The 25,756-nt window shown below is 39.6% G+C and overlaps 1 protein-coding gene and 1 pseudogene across 1 annotated transcript in view; one reads left to right on the forward strand and one right to left on the reverse strand.

The window, feature by feature from the left end:
* The window catches only part of LOC149203701 (E3 ubiquitin-protein ligase SP1-like), a 74,565-nt gene that overhangs the window by 11,956 nt on the left and 36,853 nt on the right, over positions 1–25,756 (reverse strand). The gene's annotated exons all lie outside the window — the stretch shown is intronic.
* On the forward strand, positions 7,796–11,922 carry LOC149203702 (polycomb group protein EMBRYONIC FLOWER 2-like; annotated as a pseudogene).

Here is a 25,756-nt window from a genome sequence, read left to right on the forward strand (position 1 = left end):
TACTTCAGATTATGCCCAGATCTTTGTCTAGCCTCAGGGAGGGCTCAGACTTCACTTGTATAGCCTCTATTGGTGCTCAAAACAATGTGAATTGATCAAGAAGGATTTCCTAGGTCTACCTTAGGGTAATCTCACATAATTACGGTCTCAGAATCTCGTGTGTCTCCGAAAACTCAGTATTTTGGCCTTAGAAAGATTTGTAGATTTTCAAGAAGTAGGTTGATTTGCCTCAAACTTTCCCACAAACACTTCGTTGCTTCCTTAGATAGTTACTTCTTGTTGCCATAACAAGAGAAAGGTGACTAAGTAGGATGGGATCACCTCCACTGAAACTAGTCAAGGAAGAAATGGGGTATTAAAACCCTCAGAGCCTCAGGCTCAAGAAAAACAAAGGCAAGTTAATCCAATCCAATGATGCCTCAAATGATTCTAACCCTCTTGTATTTATAGATTTCCTTGAGAGGATTTTTCTCCTCAATTAATTGAGTGAGGTTCATAGCAAACCAACTTTGGGCTTGTTTGCCCCAACTGCCCTAAAACATGTCCTCCATCGCCCAGACATTGGGTATTTTAGCGTTTTACCCTTTATCAAGGACTATAACCTACGGGGATTGATAGGCTACTTCGTCCCTTGGGCCTATTGTTGCCCAAGATGTACACCTAAATGTGGGAAAAGTCTTCAACCCCACAAGGTGTAGTCTTCAAGGCGCAACACTCAGAGAAGGGGTTGTCACCTATTCCCAACTCTCTTCGTTTAAGCTCTCTCCTAGGTAAGCTATGGGGGGTAGTCCCTAAAGATGATTATTAAAGGAAAACTTGTTGAAGACAACAAGTTCTAGGAGATAAAGGGCAAGCCGATTACCGCTCAATATAATTTGATTATAAATTAAATCAATTGGCAAGTATAAATGTTTATGAGCAATGCAGATATTAAAGATATAGATTCGATTAAATTAATATGACATCCAATGAGATAAAAGATAAGAGACCAATGTCTCAAAATAAAGTTACAATACTTGCAAAATAAGAAAATGATGCTTCAAGTTACAAGATAGGAAATGTTGCAAGACAAATGTTAGTAAGATGATATCACAATATTGAAATATGAGCAATAGAAAGACTTGCAAGGTAAATGAAACTTATACTTGCAATTTTAAGAAAAAAAGCTCAAATAAGATGGAGTTGATATAAATGGACAATGAGAAAGTAACTAAAATGACAAGTACAAGAGCAATATAATGCAATACTTGCAAGTAAAATGAAATGCTCACAATTCAACTTGTACAATGAACAAATGCAAGATGAGACAATGTTATGTGAGTGTGTGAGACAAAGTGGTCTTGGTAAATTTTAATTATATGTCTAATCTATGGTGAGACTTCCCCTCAATTTCTCAAAACTTGGTAAGGATTGAGGTGAATTGCAAGAAGGCTAGGATGAGGAGGCGCTTATTCCGTCATTAACGATACCCACCTAGACTCCAAGACAACCCACGTGCATTCGTTCCTACAAAGGCTCGACCACAAGAGAACTGCGAGGTCATGTGTTTTAACCTTTTCTCCAAACTCAAATTTATCAAATTAAAACAAAGTTAGGAAGTATCCTAAAATTTATATCAACAAAGCTTATGCTTGGAGGTAAATTTTAGAAATGCAAATCTAGATCTACAAGTGCAAATGAGATGCAATGTTAAACAAATGCTCCAAATGAGATTAACCACAATGCTTCAAAAGTGAAATGCTTTAAATATATCAATAACAAAATACAATTCCACTTTTAATTGATCAAATTAGAATACACATTTTAATATGACCAATAAATCCCAAACGAAATAATTGTGATTCCTCAATAAAGCAAAAGTAAATGAAATTTAATACAAATTAGTTCAAGTGTCAATTAGATGTAAACGTTAGAGAAATAACACAAGTGCTTCAATAGAAGCCAACACGCTCAAATGTGAAATGAATGTGCTTTTAAGAGTGTCTAATGACAACTAGAGGAAGTGTGAATTATACAATGAAGCACAAGTAATTAAGATCAAGAGAAAATTGAAATGATAGCAAATGAGATTGCTAATTAGATTCACTTGTTAGAGAGATACTACTTCAACTACAATGCAAATGAGAACAAGATAAGAGCTACCCAAATGCAAATTGGATCAAGCAGTTAAATACAACTAAGCTAATTAGACAATGAGTAACTAGAAGATTAGATTATAGAAATTAGATCTAAATGCGAGAAAACTAAACTAATCTAACAATTTAGGAATCAATCAATCAAGAAGTTCTCCTACTAAATGAGGAGAAGGGATACCATGGGGAAAAACCCCAAGCTCTCACAAGAAGAGATCATTTTATTAATATTACAAGGAGAGCCCCTCTTAGATAGAAATAAGAGCTCTAAATTGTCAAGGAGGGTTACAAAAATATAGATCTTTGAACGGGAACTCCTCCTCAAATTCCAAGAATTGAAAGTGGAATTTTACAAGGCTTTTAACAATGATTTTTCCTCAAACAAATTATCAATCCCCTAAAAAAAATTGCTTCAGCTGTAAACGTCCAAAGAATGAGGGATATTCACACCAAAATAGAAGGAAGGTCCCTCTAGGCTTGTGGCCTAGGAGGAAGAGGCCTTAAAAGTAATTCGGCTTCTACAAAAGTGATTTGGATATTAAACTCGAGCCAAAAATGATATTTTCTCCAAATCGATGTTGGAAATCTCTTGTATAAAATTAAATGAAATTTATTTTGGTAAAACCCTTGGAGGATTTTCGTTTGGGAGGAAAGGAAACCCCCTCCTATGCTTGCAGCCGAGGAGAGGGAGACTCAAAAGATGTACACAGCTCCCCAAATCAAAATTGATGAAAATGGCCTCAAAAGACTTCGTCCACCTTGAAACACTAGCCATCTAGGAAAGAGGGTTTAGGTCAAGCAAATGTAGCCTCAAAAATTTCGAACTCTCTTTGATCCTCAAACTTTACCTGCTCAAAAAAAATTGCAAATTTTTTCGAAGAAAAAACCCTTCTCCCTTCAGATCTGCAAAGAAAATAGATAAAAAAACCCAAGAAATATATACAAGATCTATGAGAGAAATATATGTACAAGAGGGTCAGTAAAATATTTACAAAAATTTACAAAAGTTAATCTAACGGGTATGAGGACACCTCCGCCCTTTAGAAAGCTAAAATAAGCTTTTAAAATAGTAGATCTATTTAGTTAAAGCACATTAAATGAAATAGATATAGATTTAAATAAATAATTTTTACAAGCTATGGCCGATAAACCCCTACAAAAAATTATGTTAGATAAACCTTTAGCAGTAATCAAAGTAAGCTCTTCAATTTCTATTATTATTAACCAAATGGCAAGTGAAATAACAAAATTTTATTATTACTAGTGGGGCATTAGGAACAAAATTCAAAAAAAAAATCGATAGAAACCAGAAAAGGAACACCACGATGAATTTACCCCCATAGACTTCCTTTATTATTCAGAAAAATAGAGTACAGAGCTTCACTAAACCAGTAGCTTGATTAGAATGATCATGGATTAGATGTTACAATGAGAAGCCATGGGCTTAGTTTATAGAAAATATGAGAGAGGAGTCTCCCTCCAAGTGAAACAGATAGCTTCCTTGAGCAAACGGCTAGGTCCAAAGGTTGATACATGTCAAATAAATCATAACCCTTGATTGCCTGCACAAATCTCTATGAGGAGATTCAATTGGCCTTGAAGACTGAGCTAGATGGACCAAAATCTTGATCCCAGACCACAAAAATATTTTCTCACATTTTCTCCTAGAAAATCCCTCATTAAAAATAACCTCCATGCATCATTCCTATAAAAATCGGCTTTTGATGGGTCATGGGCCTTTTTCTTGGACCATCGAATTTTTCCTTAGACCACTGCTTTTTGGAAAATGGAAATCCCACAAAATTTTGACTTGATTTAATATCTAGGAATTTGCATCTTATTTTTTTATAATTTTCACTTGGAGAGAATTTTTATTTCTCTCATTTTAATTTTCTGGATAATTTCCAGCTAATTATTTGCCATTTTTTGCCAGAAATTAGAAAATATGAAATTAGAGGGGTATAGACATATTTTTCCACCCTCAAAGTGTGTCTAGATAGAAAGTTGAGGTGTTGAGATCTAATTTTGAGTACTCATACCCGCTAAAACTTTTATAGACAACACTTGTTACATTTTACATCAAGATTACATATACAAATTCCAACGAGCGGGGAATTTTGACAATTAAAAATCAACGCTTAGACTCCAACAAATTCTGCAAGACTTTAGACATGATCTAGCATGGCATTTTACATTGACTCTAAACACTAGGACTCACCTAATACTTTACCATCAAGCCTCACTCTAGCTTTGGGGGATGTGTGGGAGAAAAACTTAAACACGAATAATTAGCTAAGGAAAAAAAACTCCCTAGTGTGAAAACTCTCTAGCAAAGATATTAAGCTATCTAGGTGTGTTACATGGCTTTATATTCATGATACTAGAATTATTTTTACACCATCCCCACAGGGCTGCAGAATTTGGAATACAACATGATGACCTGAAGTTGAATGATGATGATGAAGTTCTGAAATTCTGACTAGTCTGAACATGATGGAAAACTCTGAAATGTGCTTTGGCATGGACTCTTTGACACTTTATGTAGTTGATACTTGAGTGATCAACAAGACCAATTAATCGCTTGGGGACATTACAACTATTTACTCAATTCATTGTCATATTGTTTAAATTATTGTGGTTTTAGATCAAATATAGTTCACATTGTCAACCCTAAGCGCAGAAATTTACTATGGATATTACAGTGGCGTGGATTAATTGCTTACGGGAGGAAAAAATAGCCTAACCAACCTAGTAGGCTATAGTCTTGATAAAGGGGGAAAACCCAATTATTCAATGTTTGGGGCAACATTGGATAAAATTTGGGTCAACTGGGGCAAAAAAGCCTAAATTTGAGGTTGCACTTGCAATCCCTCATATTAGGGAGAACCCCATAAGAAAATCTATAAATAAATGGGAGTTGGAATCATTTGGATTGGAATATCTCTGATTTTCTTGAGCTTGAGGCTCTGAGGGTTTTAAGACCCCTTCTTCTTGATTAGTTTTAGTAGAGGTGATCCCACCCTAGCTAATCCCTCTATCTAGTTTCGGTGGAGCTAATCCCACCCTACCTAGACACTCTCTTTCCTTTGTTTTGGCACAAGTCATTGGAGCAGTCTAGTTTGCTTTAAGAATTGAAGACTTTTACCTTGTCTTGGCACAGCGTATTCACTTGGAATAGCTCAGTTTCTGCTTTGGCTAAGAAAGGAAGCAGTTCATTGTGATTTCTTATTGGTCAACAAGTTTTGTGGTATGTCTAGTCCCCACAAGCTTGATAAAAAGGAATCTGAGTCAACGAACTTTCCCTCTGTAGTTATCAGCAGTTTATCTAGATCAATGTTGCACGAAGCGGGGATGAAACAGGGACATTTTTTGGAAGCGGGGACGCAGAAGTGTCATTTTCCAAAAATCTAGGAAGCGAAGCGTCTTGGAAGCGTCTATATATATATATATATATTTGCATTTATATTTAAAAAACATCCAAAATACCAAATTAGTTGTAGAAGACATGAAAACATGCATATTTTTACATAAATCCAGATAGATATGACATCCATGGTACATCAATGATTAAGTATTCCAGCATCAACCATCTACAATCTAGATTCCTCTTCTCTTGTCTAGCCTTTGCCTCTACTTCAATTCTATAGGGATTTTAGTCAACATTGCCTAATTTTGATCAAATAGCTTAATCCAAGCCTTATAATATGGTAGAGAAAGCTTAACATGCCTGACCAATGATTTTGGCTTAAGTGGAGGGTACATAATTGCTAAGGCCATGACAAAGGAGTTCAACAATCAATAACACCAACACTAGGGTACATATAGGGCTTGTTGCTCTTGATTAAATGCCAATCACATGCTCTCATACATGATATAATCCAATGAAACACCACAATCCCATTGATCCTGAAAACTGTTAAGTCTGCTGAATTTTGAATGGGATATGAAATTCTATTTTCTCCATATGAAGTCTGATGAGGTTGGAACCACTCTCAAACATCCTGAGTCATTTCAAGGTAATGTTAAAAATTTAAGTAAAATGATGGAAATGAAAGATAAAGGGGAATGATGGAAATGAAAGATAAAGGAGAATGTCACTTTTAAGTTTTACTTTAAGAATTTAACATTACCATTAGGGAGCATCTAGGAAGCGTATAGGGAGCACCAAGGGGCACCTTGGAAGTATTCGGAAAGTGTAGTTCCTCACAAAACAGTTCAGAATTTCCAAAAACAAAAAAAGCCTTGTGGAACCGTCCACCTTCTCTCGGATCTGTGGTGGATACATGCCCGAACCTCCACAGATCTGCACCCGATCCTTTCCGGATCCACAGATCGGGAAATAGGAACCACGGATTGGGCAGTAGGAGCCATGGATTGGGCCCCTACGAATCCAATTTTGCAGGAACCGCCAAAAAAAAGAGGAACCGCGGATCCAATTTTCTGATCTGCAGTTCCACCAAAGGATCGGTGGCGGATCCATACGGGACGCGGATCTGCCTTTGGATCCTTGGGGTGGGGGAGGGCGGTTCCTGCAACACTAATCTAGATTCGGAATTGGTGGTCGAGGGAAAACAAGGTTGTTAGACAGGAGATTTGCTGAAGAGATTAGGGAAATTACGACAACAGCAAATTACCTGGTTTCAAGGACACAACTGTAGGGGCTGCAGCTGTAGGGGCCACAGCCGCAGGGCCAAAACTTCCAATTCGGACACAGTGAATCTGAATTTCATTATAGAGGCCTCTTAGTGTCCGAACTGAATGCTGGTTTATTCGCTGAGGTTGACTGGAGGTTATTTAAGGAAGTGGACTGTCAAAAATAGTGATTTTCTAAGGCAGCAGGCACATGTTCTTGGATTATAAGGTGAGCAGAACTTGGATTGGTCAGTTGTTTCATCTCAGTCAACCAGCGCAGCCAGCATTACTCTCAATAAGGGAAATTGATTAAGGTAGTGTTCTGCCACAAACCCCCTTGTCAATTGAGTGAGTTTGGAACGACATAATAGCATTAGGAGTCTTGTAGTGTTTACAAGGGAAATAGTGGGTTACTGAATTAGTTAAATAATTGATGGCCATTGTTAGAACTTAGAACAATTGTTCTGTTATAAATTATTGAAGGTTGATCGACTGCTTGTAGTAGCCTTGGATGGATTGTGAATTCTGACTTGTGTTGTTGGATACTGTTTTACTCAATTCAATGTCATATTGTTTAAAATATTATGGTTTTAGATCAAATCTGGTTCACATTGTCAACCTTAAGGGCAAAAAATTCCTAGGGATATTAGTATTACAATGGTATCAGAGCTAGCTCTCCTGCCAGCCTGTAGGGTTATGAGAAAATGTGGCAGCAAGCATTAATTTCCCCATTGGGGAAGGAGAATGTCGAGTTTTTGCAAAAATTCAAAGGTCGTGTCAAAGAAAGTATTGAAAGGCGAAATCGGATTAAAGCATGGATAAATGCACACCCAAATGGTTTCTCATTGCTATACAAGAAACAGATAAGCGCCTGCAAAAACCTAGCAGAAGAGGAGAAGCATGATGATGATATTCAAACATCTTTTTCAGATCTTTTAGCAGTTAAAAATGCTGAATATGGAGACGATACATGACAGCAAGTGTGGATTGGTCAACTCACCACAAAATTTGTGACTCAGTGGTGAAGAAGCATGATGATAATATTGAAATTTTTGCTTCAGATCAATTAGAAGTTATAAACCCTGAATATGCAAAAGATAAAAGGCAGCAAGAGCAGATTAGTCAGGGCGAGATTGAAGGTGTGAATCAATTTCACTGCATAAGTTGTGATTCAGTGGAAAAGAAGAACGATTGGGAATATCCCAAGACCGAACTCCATGAGCAAGATAGTTACAGGAGAGAGCAATTGGCAAGACACGGAAGGGATTTATTAAATGAATGTCCAAAGGGTCGCATTGATGTAAAGAATAGTGTGAGATGCAGAAGAGGGAATGCAGTGCGCGAAATCGAAGGAAAATATTCAAATGCAGACATGAAGCAAAAAGAAGAAGATACTAAACACAACAACCAGCGTAAAGTTGAGCATGAAAGGATTCAACGAGGCGAGAGCAATGTGACTCTTAAGACCAGTCACAGCCCTAGTTTGAAAGTTTCAAGCCCTAGCAACCTTCCACATACTCATAACCATTCCAGGAGCTCTAATCCAATGTGCTACCAGGAGTCCCAAAGGTATTTGTCACCTGAAGAGGCCGCTCTTGAAGAAGAAAGCTTCTCAATGTATTGCAAGCCTGTTGAGCTGTGCAACATCCTTCAGCACCGAGCTTCAAAACATCCTTTATTTCTTCAAAGGAATTTAAGTTAAAAAATACAGGAAAAGTAACAAAGGCAAATTAAAATGACTGATACATTTTCTGGACATGTAAGCGATGAAGTACCAAGAAAGAACTTCTGTCCTCTATAAGTTTTGTTGTCAAGTTCCATTCATAACTCTTTAGATGATTCCTCAGTTTATTGGTTGACTCGTGCATGCTTACTGAGAATGTCAACTCAACAGGGATGCAATGAACAATCTGCAGTTAATTTTATATTACCTGAGATTGGGAAACTTTAAGTTGATGTAGATGCTCATAATCTTACAAGATTAATTAGTTGTGCAGACCATAAAATTGTAAGCTGTGGGAAGACCCTGTTGATGCCTCAGCTAGTGGGGTGCACAGGACGAGATCTGTGGGGCACAGTAGCCTTGGGTTCACTATGTAGTTTTTGGCAGAAGTCCCCCAACAAATTGGGAGAGAGAGTTGATATGGTTTCTGTGGTGGATTTACACTCTAGCAACCTTGAGCATGGTGTGTTGGATGATGGGAAGAGCATAGTTTTGAGGACACCTAGTAACATAAAAGGTTAGAACTCAGTGACACGGTTGCAAGTTATAATATCAGCCAAGGAGATGGGACCAAGAGAGAGGTCTCCATATAATTCCTATTCGTATAACTGTATCTCTTCATTTTCACTGCTGCACATCATTCATTTGAGGGCTGCAAATGTCAACTTTAATTACACATATTATAACAATAAGTCACAGAAGATTCTTCCTACCCATTTTGTTTGGTGCATTGTACCAGCTTCAAGGGTTTACGACTGCATTTAAATCCTTCGCATGATCTATTCAAACTTGAGTTTTGGGTTACTAAAGACTATCAGGCAGTAAATGTGTCTCTTAAGAATGAAATTTGGAGATATGAAGGAAAAGCTTGCTTTTTCCGATCAAGGTCTTATCCACTTAAGAGATGGCACATGGGGATGTGTAATGCAATCTCAATACATCACCAAAATGACAAGTGTCCACCCAATTCAACAATGTTGGTCCTTTCCCAAATGACTTTGTCAAAGAAAACTGCAGTGACTACCCTTGAGACCTACACTGAAAGTTTTCCAATTGGCACCATTCCATCTAAAGAACCCTCTTCAGCAAGCATTGTCCGTGGCCAATCTTCAGATAGGATAATCTCAGGAGGAAGAAATCGTGGTGAGCAGTTGCAAGATGGTTATCTCCTGCAGGAATCACCTACTAGGGAGGCTAATTGCCAGCTTGATAATGCAATTGAAGGTGTTAATAATGGAGTAAGAAACTAGAAATGCTTACCAAGGGAGAGAGTGTGTTACCATCTGAAAGGCATCAAATGGAGAGCTTAGTGGTGGATAATGCTTGAACTGCAGACTCTTTAGTGACTGGCATCCAAGGCCCTACAGCAAGTGGTCTATTTTTGTCTGCTACTGCGCCATCTATAGCTAATGAATGTGATCCCCAGACAAGTACATCCAACCTAGCGCCACCTTCCATGCTTTGTTTTCAAAAAACAAGAAGATCATCTGCTGAGAGAACTGAGTCACAGAATCATGCTGTTAAAATTGGCAACTAGGGCCAAATTCCACTTTGGACAGCTCATTTGAAGAAGACAATTAGGGCATTGAATTCCTCTTTTCGAGAGGATCAAAATCAACCTAAAGACCGTCAAATTTGGATAAGGAGAAGTGGGTTTTTGAATTTGTGTTTTCTCACATGTAAATTATCAAGGTTGGTCTCACCTATATGACAGCTCATCTAGCCCAATGGTCACATCTCTTGACCCCCATTGAATTGTATATATAAAGGTGCTTCCTCCCTCATTTTACGCACATCAACTTGCTTGAATATGTGTCTGAGGCAGCCGAGGTCTTGATGGAGGTTGATGGACTGTTTGTTTCTAGGTTAGGGCCGAGATTCTCCATGGTGGACATCCGCAGGTCTGGACAGATTTGCATGGGAAATTTTTACTTGCTAGTCCAAGTTCAGTAGCAGAAAGGGAAGCCGAGGTTGTTTGGAGTAAGTCTGGGTTTATTTGAGAATGGTTCTGTGCTCATTTCAGGTCCGAGTTTGAAGCAGAGACTGCCACCTTGCATGAGGGTCGATCTAACAATGCTTTGGGCCTAACCCTTGGGACTAATATCTCCTAGAAGCAGGCCGCACTTGTCTAGGTCACTTCCTGCCAGGCCGCAGGCCTTGAGATCTCTGTTCAGGAGGCCGAGTATCTACAGAAGGGAGGCCGCAGTCTGCTATGCTTGAACAGCAAGTTGTACGGTCCAGTTTTGAAACTTAGAAGAAGATTAAAGAGCATCTAATTGTTGGAAGATTTGTTTGAAGGAAGGCCGCAGTTCATAGAAGGTTAGACAAGTATGGATAGGGTGTTGTAGCTGACTATATTTGTGCCCTAACCAGTATTCAGAATTGCAGAATAGAAGACTCCAGCCCTTGGTGCCAGAGTTGCAGTTTGATTGAGTCATCTTCGTGTTTAAGGGCTTTGATATCAGATCTTCTACTTGGCAAGTCAGTATTGACTTTAAATCATTGTACTCTATCTCTCTCACTCTGCTGAACATTTGATGATTAATAATAAGAAGATTTGATCAAGGCTTTTCCCAATATTGGGGTTTTTCCCTGGCTTGAGCCATATTCTTGTGTTCTTCTGTCTTGGCTTGTCTTTAGCATTTATCATTCATGTTCTTTCATTATTTACTGTGATTAATGTGATTGCTAATGGATTAATGGGCAAATGGATGAATGAAGTAACTAACCTAAGCAAAGAATATGTTAACTCAAAATTAACACATGCACTAGTCCAAAAACGACAATTTTTTCAATCACACAGAGCACAGTTAATGGCCTTGGAGCGAATATTATCTGCTGGAGGTAGTGAAGATAAAGTTGATGATGGCATCGCAGATTTTGAAGACTAGAGGATGCTTGATGATTTTGTGGATGTGACTACTCATGCATCCTTGGAATTCATTTGTTAGAAAGCAATGCGTGCTAGCAGATGGCCATATCCCTTGGGCATGTGAGGCATTTTCAAAGCTACATGGCTGGGAAGAAAGAAAGGGGCCACAATTTGAAGGGAGGCCTCATCTAAGCAATGAAGTTGATGTTGCGAAGGATAAAATGTCTTTGAATGTCAAGGGTTCTTTATATTGTTGTAGGGGTAGCGATGGATTATGCTTGAGCAAAGATCCAAAGGAAATTCTCTACAGGAAACCCAAAGGAGGATGTATTGTTAAGTACAGGGGAAAAGACAGTTATGGAGGTTTTAACATCAGCCTCAACCCAAACTTCAATACTGATCACTTGACCAATTCAAGGCATTCATGGCGAATTTTTGCAGTGGCAAATATTCGTGATAATGACAAGGATGGGGAAATGCCAGGGGTTGTTGCATTGCTTGTTTCGAATGAGAGTAGGAGGTTTGGAAGTACTAGAAGCCAAGTGAGCGGTCTTTATTCTTGAAAGCAAGGGGGCAACTTTTGCAACACCCAGGTTGGCCATTGCTTGAGGACAAGCAATGTCAGAAAGGGGGGGACTGTAATGACCCCTATGGATTAATTTCTTATGGGAGGATAAAGTAGCCTATCCAACCCCGTAGGCTATAGTCTTAATAAAGGGGGGAAACCAATGATCCAATGTCTAGGGCAACATTGGGTGAAATTTCGGGTCAACTGGGACAAAAAAGCCCAAATTGAGGGTCGCACTTGCAACCCCTCGCATTAGAGTGAACCCCATGAGAAGAACTATAAATAAAAGGCATTTTGAATCATCAATTTGGATTAGAATATCTCTTATTTTCTTGAGCCTAAGGCTCTGAGGGTTTTAAGACCCCTTCTTCTTGATTAGTTTCGGTGGAGGTGATCCTACCCTAGCTAATCCCTCTGTCTAGTTTCGATGAAGTTGATTCCCACCCTACCTGGACACTCTTTTTCCTTGCTCTAGAGCAGGTCAATGGAGCACTCTGCTTTGGTTTAAGAATTGAAGATTTCCACCTTGTCCTGGCACAAATATTCAATTGGAATAGCTCGATTTATGCTCTGGCTAAGCAAGGAAGCATTTCACTGTAATTTCTTATTGATCAACAAGTTCTGTGGGATGTATAGTCACCACAAGCTTGACAGTAAACTTTCCCTTTGTAGTTAGCCGCAGTGTATCTAGATTTGGAATTGGTGGTTGAGGGAAAAAAAGGTTGTTAGACAAGAGATTCACTGAAGAGATTAGGGCAATTTCAACAACAACGGATTACCTAGTCGCAACCATAGGGCCAAAACTTTTGATTCGGACACAACGAATTTGAATTTCATTATGGACGTCTCTTAGTGTTCGAACTAGATGTTGGTTTATTTTTTGAGGTTTATTTAAGGAAGCGGATTGTCAAAAACAGTGATTTTTTGAAGCAATAGGCACTTTTTATTGGATTAGAAGGTGAGCAAAACTCGAACTAGTTAATCTAAGAAACCGGATTCGTCCCTCTGCCCTCTTGTGTCCCGAATCGAGCGAATCGGACATGTCCCTCTGATCGTATCTGATTGGGACACGATCGTGTCCTGATTCTGGGACCTAAATCCCGAAAAAGGGGCTCACGCACGGCATTAAAAGGCCGATTTGGCCATTCTATTTGCACAATTACCTTTTGGATTGGTTGTGGGTTTGTTGTGGGTGTGTGAGAGCAAAGAGCAAAGGGTGTGGGAGCATTTTCAAGGAGATTCAAGCAACAAGTAAGTGCATTTTCTCTCTATTTTTTTTGCATTTTTATTACAACAGTTTGCATGTGCATTTCTTTTACAAATTTGTGCATTTTTTGTTTTTTTTTTACAGCATTCATGACTCAATCAAAGGCAACAGGGAAGGGGCAAAGGAAGGGGAAGAATATCCCCATTGGAGATGCCCCTCTTGTTCCAATTTCATCAGGATCTGCAAGTGTTCCCTCTATTGCAAGTGGGGTTGCAACAACAGCTTCAAATGTTGAGGGAAGACAACAACCTCAAGATAGCAAATATCCCTTGTGGAAATATGTCACAAGAGAGCAAGGGCCAGGCAGCAAGATGAAGGGAGGAGGCAATGTTGCTTGGAAATGCAGTTATTGCAACAATCATTTCATGAGCACATATCTATGTGTGAAAGCTCATTTGTTGGCTTTACCAAGTTGTGGAATTGCAACTTGTACAAAGGTGTCTTTAGCAAAGAGGAAATAAATGGAAAGAGAGGCCCATGTTGGTAAGAAAATGTGGTTGCAAAATCTAAAAACACAAGAATGATGACCCCCTTCCATTCTCGAGGAAAGGCAGCAACAAATTCTCATTTGAGAGTTTTGCAAGGGGACAAGCAGCAAAAAGAAAGGCAATTGCACTTGGTCCAATGGTCAAGATTTTTCAGAAAGAGAAACGAGAAGAGCTTGATCTCACCATTGCCTTGTTTTCTATCAGAACTTCATATCCTTTAATGTTGCATGCTCACCTCTATTTATTGAGATGTGTCGAGCTCTAACTCAAGGGGCTCCATCAGGGTATGTGCCTCCTGGGTCAAAGAAGCTTAGAACCACATTGTTGACGAAGGCAAAAAAAGAGGTGGACAAAATGCTTGAGCCTATTAAATCAGCATGGCCAACATCTAGAGTTAGCATTGTTTTTGATGGATGGACAGATCCAGCACGACACCCACTCATCAACTTCATGGTGTCTTCCTTGAATGGTCCAGTTTTCTTGAAATCAATGGATGCACTTGGACAATACAGGGATGCACAATATATGGGTGAGTTGTTTATTAAAGTTATTGTAGATGTAGGTGTTGATTTTTGTGTGAAAATCATTACAGATAATGCACCTGTTTACAAGGCTACTAGCATGATTGTGGAAGCTAAATATCCATAAGTGTTTTGGACACCTTGCAATGTCCATTCATTGAACTTAGCACTTATCTATTGCTTATGATGTGCTTTGGATTGGAAGCATTATTGAGGATGCACCGCATATCCACAACTTTGTACAAAATCATATAAATTCCCTCACTATCTACAAGGAGCACACCAATCTATCATTGTTGAAGATTGTAGATACACGGTTTGCCTCTTCATTCATAATTTCATTATGTTGAAGAGGTTGAGGGAGGTCAAGACCGCTCTTGGGGCCATGGTTATTTCATAGTTTTGGTCTTTTTGGAGAAAGACAGATCAAGCAACCTCAAAAAGAGTGAAGGACACAGTGTTAGATGATTCTTGGTGGGAGAGGGTAGATCTACTTATTAAGATCATGGACCCTATCATTTATTTGCTTTGATTTGAAGATACAGACCAAACCATCCTAGGAGAGGTTTATGAGAGATGGGATTCCATGATTGAGTCTGTGAGGAGCATTATTTTACAGAGGGAGTGCCCCAAGTATGAGACATCATCAGAGGCCTTCTTCACCACCAAACAGGATATTCTTGTTAGCAAATGGGACAAGAATTGCACACCTTTACATTGTTTGTCTTACTCATTGAACCCAAAATACTATAGCCATGAGTGGCTGAATGTTGGAACTTCCCACGATTCCCTCCTCACATGGATGGTGAAATTTCACAGGGGAGGAAAGATGCATTAAGGAGGATTTTCAGGATAGAGCATCCCTTGATGAGGTGGAAGGTGCCTTTGCAGAGTTTTCCATTGGCACTGGTCGATTTGCAGGATATTATGTGATTAGAGACAGGGGGGCTAAGAAGCCCTATTCTTGGTGAGCAACTCATAGGGCAACAAGCCCTCCTCTACAGTAGTTAGCCATGAGGCTCCTCTCTCAGGTGACTTCATCCTCTTGTTGCGAGAGGAATTGGAGCACACATGGGAATTGTATAGTGTCAAGATGAGCAGGCTTGAGTAGTCCAGGGCAGAGACAATGGTGTATGTGCACACCAACCTTCGTCTTATTTACAGGCAGAGGGATGAATGGTTGAAGGGAAAGACAAATATGTGGGATGTCTTTCCTGATGATATGGGTCTGGACAACAATGTTGAGTTGGCATTGGCTAACTTGGATCTCAATGCGTTGGTGCTAGAGCCTGTCACATTTGATGAGGGTGATACTGTAGAGGGGTCATCCTCCACACTAGCAAATGCAGAAATGACTTTGGATACAGAGGAGGAGGATGTTAATTTTAGGATAACAATGGTATGTTCTATGCTTAGAGCAATTTTACTTCAATTTTCTTTATTAGCCCAATATCATATCCATTATAGCAATCACATCAACATGATAATAAAATGCAAATAGAACATAAACAATAACAATAGAAGATAAGCCAACAAAAGAGGACACAAGATATGGCACCAGCTACGGACAAAACCCAATGTGGGGAAACCCTTGATCAATTCTTCTTCTAAATCTTCAAAAGTTCAATAGAGAGAGAGAGAGTACAATTTGCAATATTCACTTGCCCACACTGATCCGTCAAAACAGCAGAAACAGAAAGCCTTAACCAAAAAGTAAACGTTGGTCAATAAGGTTGAAATTGATCTCCAAAACAACTCGGTCAACCTTGGTCAACTTGGCCTCCAACAGTGACAATGTAGCCCAAAACAGTCTGAAAATAACCAGTCAAATCTGGTCAACAAAAGTCAACGCAGCAACCTGAATTAGAGCAGTGAACATTGGTCAACGCAAGGGTCAAATTGCCTCGGTTTTTGTGCCCAAAACAAAGGCCTGCCCAAATAGAAGTCTCTCTCACAAAACCAAAGTCAAACAGGGTCAACACTGGTCAAAGTTAGCCTCCTGAAATTTCGATCAAATCTGGTCAACCCAGCAACTAGAAAAGACAGTTTTCCTTTCGCATGTGTGGAAAGAGAGAGGCCCAGAAATCCATACCCAATCAAGATGAGAGAGAAAGATGAATGAGATGAGATGCCCAAATGAGGAGGAGACACCTTGTATTTATATGCAACGTTGAAGGCTGGAGGCTAATTTTATGGTTGGCCGACCTTGACAACTTGTCCATAATCAAAATAAATTCATAACTTCACTTGTACATGTCAGAATGGGATGATTTTTAGATCAATCCTACACCTCTCGAAAAGAGGAATCCAAGAAAAATACCAGCTGCCTCATAAGAGTTGCTCAAAGTGATGTTTGGCCCTAGTTTCCAAATTTAACACTCCCTCTCAGCTAGGGAGAACATTACCTGCGAAACTGTCTGACAATCTGTACCATCCATGTCACTGCGCTACTCTGCTCTGCTCCGTTGAACCATGAAGAAAGAAGAAATGGTCGAGAATGTATCATACCATTCTCCACTGACCCGAAGCTAGTCTCCAACAACAGAGAGTGTGTCATGCCACTCTTAACTGACCCAAATTTCCATTGATACTAGATCAATATCAACATCCTAGCATAGGGAGTATAGTAGTACACGATGCATCCATCCGTAGTACTATGGTCCCTATCCTCATTTCCCTACTCATTGGCTAGATGAGAGGTACTTCCCATGAGTCTCGGACCGCATGGGTAGGATGTGTCGAAAGGAGAAGGTGAACCATTCATCCTGCTCATATGCCATAGGAGAAGGTGAACCACTCATCCTATGCATATGCCACCATGGGATATCACAGGGGAAGGTGGACTATTCACCCTGTACACAGCGCACCACTAGGGGAGGGTTACTCGTGAGTCACCCTATGGTCGCTCATCGCTCCAAGAAGTACCCCAAGCCCCCCCACCCCGAAGCTCCCAGAGCTCTCTATCCATCCCATACAGGACCCTCATAAGAGGGTCTCTCCACGACTCCAAGTCGTTCACAGAAGGTTCAAAATTTGACCTTCTCAAGGGGCTTCATAAGAATATCAGCGACCTGCTCATCAGTGCCAATATGATGGATCCTTATTGCTCCCCGTTGTACCATATCCCGAATAAAGTGGTACTTGATATCAATAAGCTTGGAGCGATCATGAAACACAGGATTCTCATAAAGGCAAATCTCACTCTGGTTGTCAGAGAAGATCATGGTGGTAGCCAGCACATGTCCAAACAACTCACTAAAGAGCTTCCTCAACCAGACAGCGTCACAGGAGGACAAACTAGCAGCAATGGATTCAACCTCAGCAGTGCTTAAAGCAACTGACTTCTGCTTCCTGCTCATCCATGATATTGAAGCAGAACCTAGCGAGAAGCAACATCATGATGTGCTTTTGAGATCCACCACACTGCCAGCCCAGTCTACATCAGAGTAACCATGGAGCGTCACATTCCCAGCAGTGTATCTCAGTGCATAAGTGATTGTGCCCCGGAGATATCTCAAGAGATTCTTGGCAGCAATCCAATGTATATGTTGAGACTCGACCATAAACTGACTCAATGTGTTCACTGCAAAACATATGTCCGGACGGGGGTTCACCAAGAACATCAGAGCCCCTATGAGTTGACGATACTCGGAAGGATTTCTCAAATCAGGCACAGCAGCACTTCCGCATAACTTCTTGAAGTTAAGTTCCATCGGAGTAGTCACGGACTTGCAGTCCACCATCCCAAATCTTTCAAGTAGCTTCACAACATATTTTCCTTGAGAAAGTAAAATCTCCCCTGGCTTTTGCCAGACCTCCAACCCTAGGAAGTAATGCATCAGTCCTAGGTCCTTCATATCAAATTCGGAAGCCAACTCTCTCTTACATTGATGAACTGCACATGTCAGAAAGAGCTCGTCCACATAGAGTACCAAGAGGAGAGGTTTATCATTCTCAACCTTAAAGTTAAGGTTCGGATCAGCTTCACTTCTTGTAGATCCTAGCTTCATCAGATAGCTATCGATCCTCTCATACCAAGCTCGGGGTGCTTGCTTCAACCCATAGAGGGCTTTCTTCAACCTGCATACATGTGTCTGATGATCTTGAACTTCAAACCCCTCATGTTGTTCCACATAGACTTCCTCCTTAAGTGAACCATGCAAGAAGACAATCTTGACATCCATCTGATGAATATTCCATCCTTGCGAGGCAGCAAGGGCTATAATCGAACGGATGGTGGTGTAGTGAGCAACCGGTGCAAATATCTAATCGTAATCTACACCTTCCTTTTGAGAGAAGCCTCGAGCAACAAATCTAGCCTTGAACTTCTCAACACTTCCATCGGCACCATGCTTGAGTTTGTAGAGCCATTTAGAGGTGACAATAGATTTGTCCTGGGGTCTAGGGACCACATCCCAGACATCATTCTTCATAATTGACTCGTACTCTTCATTCATAGCATCCTTCCATACTTGTTGCTTCACAGCTTCTTCGAATGAGCAAGGTTCAGACTGAATAATGGTGCTCATAGCAGTTAAGTACACTTGGTACCTATTAGGCTTCTCGCTTTCATGAAATGTCCCCCTCGGTGCAACATGTCTCTCGGCATCTTTGAGAGTTTCCCTCAACCATGAGGGTCTCCTTTTAGAGGAGGAGGGCTCATGAGGAGGAGGATCAATGGGATCCATCAGTTTTTCAACATCGGGCATCGACTCACCCTGCGAATCTCCCTGATTTCTTGCATTTGCTTCTTTGTCCTTCCTTGGAATAGGCAGATTGCTAATCTTCCTTAGGGCAGCATCCTCATCGAAGGTGACGTCATGACTCAACTCTACTTCTCTTTGACTAGGCACAGATTCTATAGGCCTTAGAAGTTCCATTGTAGCCCAAAACGTTCCTTTCTTCCCAGATGCCTCCAATTTACTTCTCTTTTCTTTAGGCACATGAAAATATACGGGACTACCAAAAATTCTAAAATGAGAAACATCAGGTTTGTTACCGGTGAAAACTTCTTTGGGAGTTTTGAAGTCCAATGCTTGATGAGGGCATCGATTTTAAACATACACAGCAGTGTTGGCAGCTTCTCCCCATAGGAACTTTGGAAATCCTTGATAAGGAAGCATGGCACGAGTGGCTTCTATAATGGAACGATTCTTCTTTTCAGCAACACCATTTTGCTTAGGAGTATATCAATATGCAGTAGTAGTCTCCCTCTTAATGCCAGCTTCCCTGCAATAGTCCTTGAATTCATTTGACTCATACTAGGTTCCATTATCGGTCCTCAATATCTTAATATTTTTCCCTGTTTGATTTTCCACCAAAGCTTTGAAGGCATGAAACCATGAGAATATTTCGTCCTTCTTCTTCAAGAAACATATCCAAGTTTTGCAAGAGTAGTCATCCACAAAGACAACATAATATAAATATCCTCCTAATGATGTCACAGGCAACATACCAGATAGATCAAAATGAACCAATTGGAAAATGTCTGTGGTCTTGCTATTACTTGAGGGGAATGGTCCCTTTGTATGTTTTCCCTTGGCACATCCCTGACATATACCTTCATGCTCTATTTTGAATTCGGGCATACCCGTAACCATCTTCCTTGCATCAGGTAGAGCCTTATAGTGAAGATGAGCAGACCTCCGGTGCCATAGTTCAGATTGAAGAGATGTGTCACAAGACATGGCTTCCAGTGGACTTCCTCCAACTTGATATAAACTGTCAACCCTGAATCTAAGAATAAATGCTTCTTTGAAATTTCTTTTCCACACATGTACCTTTCCATCGATGAATGCCACCTTGAATCCTCTGTCTTCCATTGCCGAGATAGACACTAGATTCTTCTTTAGATCAAGTAAATATAGTACTTCTTGAAAATGAACGGTGTTACCTTGATTCAATTGAAGGGTAACATTCCCAACTCCCTTCACGGGATAGGTGGCATTGTCTCCAAGGATAATTTCCAAATTCGTAACCTTCTCTATCAAATTTGAAAGAGCTTCCTTGTACCCGGTGAAGTGCCTTGAGGCACCACTATCAATCAACCAATTTCCCAAAGTATCCAAAGGAGAGGCAGTAGAGAGGGCAAATATAAGATAAAAATTCATTTTGCTTAGAATTTACAACATTAGACTCCGCATACCTGGAGTTTCTTGTTCTTTTAGAAGCTCGATCATTTCCAAGTTCAGTAACGGAAGCATTCCTTTTCCCTTTGTTGTTGAACCTTCCATCCTTTGATTGTCGTTGTTGTTTCCCCTGGAATGATTGTGATCATCATCATGAGATGTGTCCCTTCTATTTGGACACTCCTTGGCATAGTGACCAAACTTGTTGCAAACAAAGCATCTTCCCTTCCTTCCATTTTTGAATCCTGGTCTTCTTTGACTTTGCTTCTTTGAACCTGCATTATTCTTCCTCTTAGCGTGAGCAGAGAATGGGTAGGATTATTCCTATTCGAAGGCATCTCCAATTCCATCATCCTTGTTTCTTCTTGAGAACATCTAGTCAGCAATTCTTCAAAACCTGGAATTTTGTCGTTATTGAGAATAGTAGTGTTGAACACATGCCATTCGGGAGGAAGACCTCCAAGGGCAATGAGAGTGAGCTCCCTGTCAGCAATAGCTTCACCAATCGAAAGAAGATCATTTTTTATCTCGGTAATCCTCATGAAGTAGGATTGAATATCCTCACCTTTTCCCTTCTTTATATCCTTCAGCTTGTTCTTGAGGAAAAGAATTTGATTTGCATTGCTAGATTTGAACATGCCAACCAACCTGTCATATATCTCCTTTGATGTATTCAAATCGAAGATGTAAGCAACTAAGTGCTTATGAATAGAATCCTTGATGATCTTCTTGGCTTTGACTTCACCCTTCTTGTATTTTGTCTTAGCAGTGGTCGATGCATTCAAAGGAGGTTCCGAAATTTTTCCCTGCACATAATCCATGACATCTTGCTCTTCTAAAGTCAAATCAAGAGACATCTTCCATGCATGATAACTAGACTTATCATGAAGCTTATCATCAAACTTGAAGTAGGATGTGGAGGCCATTGAGACTTGTTCTTGATCACTGATTGCTCCTCTTAGTGATTGCTCCACTCTTGCTTGGGCTTTGTCTTCACCTCAGCTCTGGTACCATGTTAATTTTAGGATAACAATGGTATGTTTTATGCTTAGAGAAATTTTAGTTCAATTTTCTTTATTAGCCCAATATCATATCTAGTATAGCAATCACATCAACATGATAGTAAAATGCAGATCGAACATAAACAATAACAGTGGAAGACAAGCCAACACAAGAGGACAAAAGATATGGCACCAGCCAGGGACAAACCCCAATGTGGGGAAACCCTTGATCATTTTTTCTTATAATTCTTCAAAAGTTCAATAGAGAGAGAGAGAGAGTAAATTTACAATATTCACTTGCCCAAACTGATCAGTCAAAACAGCAGAAACAAAAAGCCCTAACCAGAAAGTCAACATTGGTCAACAAGGCTGAAATTGACCTCCAAAACAGCTCAGTCAACCTTGGCCAACTTGGCCTCCAACAACAACATAATGCAGCCCAAAACAATCTGAAAATAACCAATTTGATTTTCAATCGAATCTGGTCAACAAAAGTCAACGCGGCAATCTGAATTAGGGCAATCAACATTGGTCAACATAGGGGTCAAATTGCCTCGATTTTTGTGCCCAAAACAATGGTCTGCCCAAACAAAAGTCTCCCTCACAAAACCGAAGTCAAACAGGGTCAACACTGGTCAAAGTCAGCCTCCCGAAATTTCGATCTCTTGAACTTTTGGCCTTCTGAAATTTCAGTCTCCTAAAATTTCGGCCTCATGGAATTCGGTCAAATCTGGTCAATGCAGCAGCTAGAAAAGACAGTTTTCCTTTCGCATGTGTGGAGAGAGAGAGGCCCAAAAATCTGTACCCAATCAAGATGAGAGAGAGAAAGATGAATGAGATGAGATGCCAAAATGAGGAGGAGACACCTTATATTTATATGCAATGTTGAAGGTTGGAGAAGATGAATGAGATGAGATGCCAAAATGAGGAGACACCTTGTATTTATATGCAACGTTGAACGTTGGAGGAGGCTAATTTGATGGCTAGCCGACCTTGACAATTTGTCCATAATCAAAATAAATTCATAGTTTAATTTGTACATGTCAGAATTGGATGATTTTTAGATCAATCCTACACCTCTCGGAAAGAGGAATCCAAGGAAAATAGCAGCTATCTCATAAGAGTTGTCAAAAGTGATGTTTGGCCCTAGTTGCCAATTTTATCAAGGATGCAGTAGAGGAAGGCAGTGGTGACTATAATATACCTAGGGGGGATAATATGGGGTACAGAGGGAGGTCCAAGGGAATAATGTAATAATGGGATGGGTCATAGTAATAAATAAAGTGGTTAACCCACATCATGTAAGGGACCACAAATAGTTAGCAATAATGTAATAAGCCCATTGTACTAGATAGATGGTATTGAGGGAACCATGGTCATGACTCATGGTATTGTATGTATGAGGCCTATATAGAGGCTAGAGACTCTCCATTGAGAGATGTCAAGGAATATTGTATGGACAAGCATATGGCTTGTGGAGTGTTTTCCTTCCTTAAGAAGTGAATGTATGGTGTTGTCATACCCTAAAGGTTTGATCAATAAAGAAACATTTCTATCTACATTCAGATCTTATTATTTCTGGTGATTATTTACAGTTATTGGGTCTATTGGTATCATTTCTATTTTTTCAGGTCAAATCTATTACAAGTGGTATTAGAGCACTTTCTTGGGCAAAGCGGAATTTTTTTTATTTTTGCGGGAACTTTTTGGGGCGGCAAGTTTGCAGATCAGATTCGTACGTTTTGGTGCAAAATTTGCAAAATCTAATTGCAGATTTGGGTTGTTTGCGAAAAGATACCCAATTTGAAAAAACAAATCGGTCGAATCGGAGTCTGGATGAGGGAGATATTGTTGATTTAAAAATCAGTTGTGTTGCAGACATTTTTCGGGGCGGCGAGTTTACAGATCAGATCTGTACGTTCTGGTGCAAAATTTGCAGAATCTAATTGCAGATCTGGGTTGTTTGCGAAAAATACCCAATTAAAAACAAAAACAACAACAACTACTACTACTACTAGCCAAATTGGAGTCCGAATGAGGGAGATATCGCTGATTTAAAAATCAGACATTTTTTGGGACAATGAATTTGTAGATCAAATCTGTACGTTCTGGGGCAACATTTGTAGAATCTAATTGCATATCTGGGTTATTTGCGAAAAAATACCCAATTTCAACAAACAAACAAAAAATCGGTTGAATCGAAATCCGGATGAGGGAGATATCGTCGATTTAAACTCAATGGATTTTCAGAAATGTTTGTGACGGCAGGACAGTTGTAGCACGAATCAGAAATTCCAGTGTCTTGATTGGGATTTCTATCACATGGGTAGATGCAGAATGTTCGTTCCATTTCCGAAAACAAATCATAATAAGGATTCTGAGCAATATTGACCGAACTGTGGCCATTTTAAATTTTCACCAAATAAGTGATTTTTTTTCAAAACCCTCTTCTTGGCTTCTAGCAATATGTTTTTAGGAAAAAATGATGGGCCGACTATTGAAAAATTTATACGAGAGAAGAAAAGTGACTTTCCAGGGTATTGGAATGACAAAATAGGGCTTTATTTGGAAGATGAGGCTGCTATATGGTGGAAATCACTTGATAGTGAGTTTCTGAAGTTATGTAGTGCTGATGAAATTGAAAAACTATTGTTCGACAAATGCTCTGATACTGGAAAAAAAAAAAACCAAAAAATCTAGCAAAGATTTTATTTTTACAAGAAAATATAATAATCCTACTATTGAAAAATTCATAAAAGATCTTAAGAAAAACCATTCAAAAAATTGGACAAGTTTCTTATGGCTTACTTTGAAAGAAGAGGCTGTCATATGGTGGCACTCACTTAGCACCCAGCAGTTCAAATTTTTAGATGAAGAATTTGAAAAAGTCATTTTGGACAAATGGTCTCATACTAGAAAACAAGGGAATAAGACATGTAAGGGGTTATTTTCTACTGCTATCTCCTTATTACAGGTTCATGGATATATTCAGAAGGAGAAGATCATTGTCTATAAATTCTAGTTGCAAGCAAAATCTTATAAATGTCAATTTGGCAAAAAAATTGCAAGTTCCAGCAAAACAAATGGAGCACACACAGGGTAATAATGAGGAGGTGCAAGTTTATAAAAATTTGAAGATTTCTATGGACAAGTATGTATTGCATTCTTATTTTTATGCTTCAGATATGGCCAATATGGACGTTGTTTTGGGATACCCTTAGATGGAATCTGTGGGTACTATCAATATTAATGTGTAGAAGAAATTCCTAAAGCTCTGGTATAAAAAGAAGAAAATTACATTACAGGATATTTCCATCAATAAACAAGTAGAGTCCAAGGAGGCTGAAGCAGAAGATGTTCCAGGGACTGACACATCAGATGATGAGCCCTTGATGGTCGACAACCAAACACAAACATCAAACCAAGTACCAGAAAAACAGGTAGTGTCCAAAGAGGCTGAAGCAGAAAATGTTACAGGTACTGATACATCAGATGAGGAATCTGTGGTTGAAGTAATATTGGAAGATAAGCAAAAACAGCAGGCACCACAACATGTACCAGATACCAATCAGGCTCCATTAGGTGGTGAATTAAAGAAAGATACACCGTTCGTTAAAACTTCAGCATATCACCACCCACATCACCCCGCAAGAAAACAACCAAGAAGATGGCAACAAATCAGCAACAAGGACAACCCCCGCATGACAGATAGAGAGGGTCGACGATTCACCCACAACACAACAACACAGAAGAGCCGCCAGAGTCAACTTCCATCTCAAGCAAGCGAGGCACCAGCTCGATCGAGGGTTCACCTTTCTCTTGGATGGCTAGATACACATGCATGGTACCAAAGGACTACTCTTTTGAGTAGATCTTATTATTTGTGTTCTTCTTATGTTTCGAGGACGAAACGTGTTTAAATGGGGTGGAATGTAGTATACCTAGGGAGAATAGTATGGGGTACAGAGGGAGGTACCCAAGGGAATAATGTAATAATGGATGGGCCATAGTAATAAATAAAGTGGTTAACCCGTATCATGTAGTAGACCACAAGTAGTTAACAATAATGTAATAAGCCCACTATATTAGATAGATGGTATTGAGGGAACCATGGTAATGACCCATGGTAGTATGTATGAGGCCTATATAGAGGCTAGAGACTCCCCATTGAGAGATGTCGAGGAATATTGTATGGACAAGTATATGGCTTGTGGAATGTTCTTCCTTAAGGAGTGAATGTATGGTGTTGCCCTACCCTAAGGGTTTGATCAATAAAGAAGCATTTCTATCTATATTCAAATCTTATTATTTCTGGTGATTATTTACAGTTGTTGGGTATATTGGTATCATTTCTATATTTTCATGTCAGACCTATTACAGTGACCATGATGATGAGTACAGTGATGTTGATTTTGATGATGAAG

The sequence above is a fragment of the Pinus tabuliformis genome, chromosome 2_1 (assembly GCF_031772625.1).
Source record: "Pinus tabuliformis cultivar Carrire ecotype Pingquan chromosome 2_1, CPIR1, whole genome shotgun sequence".
Taxonomy (NCBI): domain Eukaryota; kingdom Viridiplantae; phylum Streptophyta; class Pinopsida; order Pinales; family Pinaceae; genus Pinus; species Pinus tabuliformis.